Source organism: Brassica oleracea, chromosome C5 (genome assembly GCF_000695525.1).
Source record: "Brassica oleracea var. oleracea cultivar TO1000 chromosome C5, BOL, whole genome shotgun sequence".
Classification (NCBI taxonomy): Eukaryota; Viridiplantae; Streptophyta; class Magnoliopsida; order Brassicales; family Brassicaceae; genus Brassica; species Brassica oleracea.
The window spans coordinates 35,709,278-35,712,727 of NC_027752.1; positions in this window are offsets into that span (position 1 = coordinate 35,709,278).

Here is a 3,450-nt window from a genome sequence, read left to right on the forward strand (position 1 = left end):
ACCTAAGACGTGACTCGAAACCCACTTACGATTTCTTAACCAAAAGCCCATAAACCGTAGGACGGTTTATGCTTGGTTTGCAAGGAAAGATAAATGTCAAGTTTCCGAGGATAAATGCGAAGTATTCGAAGATAATTAGAAAGATCGGGAAAAACGGAATATCTCCATTTTTAAGTTATGACGGCTTAAGGGCAGAAGATGAAAAAGCGTAAACCGACCTATGAGCGAGTATATAAGGAGTCCTAGGCGAGAGGCACGAGAGACAACTTTTGAGACTGAGGACTCTAGGCACTTAGAAACTCTGAGGCATTATTCTCGACATGCTCTGTTTCCATGACTGGCACCCGATTACCAGACGAACGTGCACAAGCAGTTCGATCTCTTGGTTCACTCTTGAAATACGTTCTGCTTGATCCTCGAAAGGGGTACGTAGGCAGCCTTTCATAAGGTTCAGTCCGAAATCAATCAAAAACCTTTTCTGTATTTTCTTCGTCTTTTGTTATCGAGCTGCGACTCAACTAGGTTTGAGCTTTTAGGCCGCTAGAACTAGGTTACTCGCTGACAGCCTTTGCGGCCATAGCTTTTATGATCTCTTGTAATGATCGCAAAGCTCTTACGCGGACTCGAAATAAGATCTATTGTTCTCTGTAAACTCGTTTGTCATCTTTTCACGATTTCCGCATATATTTGTTCACTTGCCGCGTCGTCTCTCGCGGAGATCCGGGACCTCTGGAAAATTAGGGTTTTCCTAGTTTCCTAATTTAAACATAAATCGACAGTGCGAATTTCGTTTCCCACAGTTTGGCGCTAGAAGGGGGGGGTACGGATTACTCTAACTCATAGCCGCAAAACGCTTGATCAAAACAATGTATGGAAATACGAAAGAGAAAATTCCAGTTCGCAACAACGCTGGTAAGAAAACTCCAGCCGCCACTGCGCCTATGGCCAACGCCTACGCAAACGCCACAGTTCTTGAGAAAATCGAAAACCTTGCTGCGACTTTTCGCCTTAGGAAGTGCAATGAAACGAGCTCGAGATTTCTATTTTTAAACATAAAGGGAAACGATAAATCTTATCAAACCCCGTAAGTTGGGATCATTACCGAACAAAAGAAATCTCAATGCGTAAGGGTTTTACCAAAACACGTTTTCCGAAAACATTTCGGAAGGGTAAAACTTGTTCTCCCAAAAACCGCAGAAAACCCCTAGGTTAATCACGGAATAAGGAAGCGCAACAAATTGATTACACAGCTCGGTCGCTACGTAGCGACCGAGCAAGCACACGGCTCGGTTGCTACGTAGCGACCGAGCTCAAGCCAACTCTTCACTCACTACGTACCGACATGTCAGGCCTAAAAAGTTTCCTCCTTTGCGTTCTCTTTTGAATCCTCATCGTAACGCTTTTCGTTTCGTCTCAATCAGAGTTTCAGTTGAGATTTTACGTCGAAAACAAGTAGGACACATCTTGGCTTACTTCTACTCGCTACATAGCGACCTGTCAGACCTCCAGCTCGCTACATAGCGACCTGTCAGGCCTAAAAAAGCTCCTCCTTTGTGTTTTCTTTTGAATCCCGATCGAAACGCTTTTCGTTTCGTCTCAATCGGAGTTTCCGTTGAGATTTTACGACGAAAACAATCAAGTTCGAAAGATAAATATCAAGTTTCAAATGATAAACACCAATATCGAAAAAGGCGAACACACACAAGAAGAGGAAGGGGAAATGAGCAAGAAAAACTGAGAAGAGACAAAACTGCATCTTCGAGAGGATTAAGGTATTTGCGACTTGAAATTTTGAAATCAGACTTGGAGTTTTCGTAGAAATTTACTAAGAAATAAAAACGCCTTTGAGACTGCCAAAAAGCTTTAGGGAACGTAAAATCTAGGTGGATAGTCTAGCGAACTAAGTCTTAGGTGATTTCTCCTGTCTCGATATATTGCCCCATAACTGTTCGTCCAGATCTTGCAAACCGATCTAAACTCTCCAAAAATCGAGAAACGATTGCCACGCATATCAAGCTCGCTTCCTAAGGAGAGAAAAAACTAGAGACATGAACGTCGTCTTAAAACCGATTCTTTTCTGGCAATTCTATCGGAACCGACATATTTCAAGTCTTCAACCTGGAAACAATCAAATCACAGTCCAAGTGTCGTCTTCAAACCGACTCGGACTGTCGATCATTCTATTCCTCGAGAAAAAAGGGACGGATTAGGTGCGTATACTATACTCGTATACTCCCATACTTCAAAAATATATTCAAACAATGCGATGTCTCGTCAAGATCAAGAAAACGCTTTCGACAAGAAAACGCTTTCGACAAAGCAAACTCTGATAGAAATATGCGGAGAAATATTCATACAATGCGATGTCTCGTCAAGATCATCCTAAAAGCAAACGACAATCTGAGATTCATCTAAATACTAGGAACTGATCCAAACATTGTTGGAAAAATTCGCAAAGACTATACAGCATCTATCATCGCAATCATTCGTTTAGAAAACCTCTGCCAAACTTCAGAATGAAAGTCGATGATTTGCTGAAGTCATAAAGATCTTTTCCGATTTGATAAAACGAGTTTCGTATAAGAATCATTATACGAGAAATCTTCAGGCATCAAAGCATCACTCTCATTTTCCGTTGAACCAACCGACGCACGGAAAAACATCAAAAACATTTGCGATAAAGCAAAATCAAGAACAAAAGTAACAGAAAATACGACAAAGAGAACACGTCCTCCCCGCTCGTCGACTAAGTCTATCACTGTTTAACTGATTCATTCAAGAAACCTGCAAAAACATTTCGCGACTAGATCTCGGTGAAATAACCTTTGGTAAAACTCCATGAGTGACTGAGAGAAATTTCACCGAAGAATAAAAATAAAAGCGAAAACGTTTATCAAAAATCTGCGGAAACATCGTTATTTTGACGTCTCAATATGTCGTGTCAATTTAATAAATTTGTAAAAACCGGTCGCCCGTTACTTACGCAAAAAATCATTTGTATAATCAGATCATGTCATACGAAGTAACTTTCGAAAGTAAACGTAACAAGTTTTACGAAAAATTACTTTCCTTAGAGTAAAAAATCAAGCTGTATGATCCGACATTGGACAACCAATATAAACTTTACTTCCTCGCACCACGATCTGAAAGGTCTCATTCTTTAGCCCCGCGACTCACTGGCATCCGCTCTCATTCCGCTTGGTCACGTCCGAGCAGGAAATCACCCGGCAACTAACTCCGCACGGGCTCTGTATCGAGCTTCTTAGGCTTTATCTCCCTCGGAAACAAAGGAAACAACTTCCATACGAATAAAGGAAACATTATACGAAACTTTCATCGTATAAATTAACCCTAAAGTGGAAAAACGTTTTCTACCACCATGGGCATACTCGGCCTATCAATCTCGATAAACGCCATTCGTCACTCGCCCAATTACGCCTTTCCTTCGAA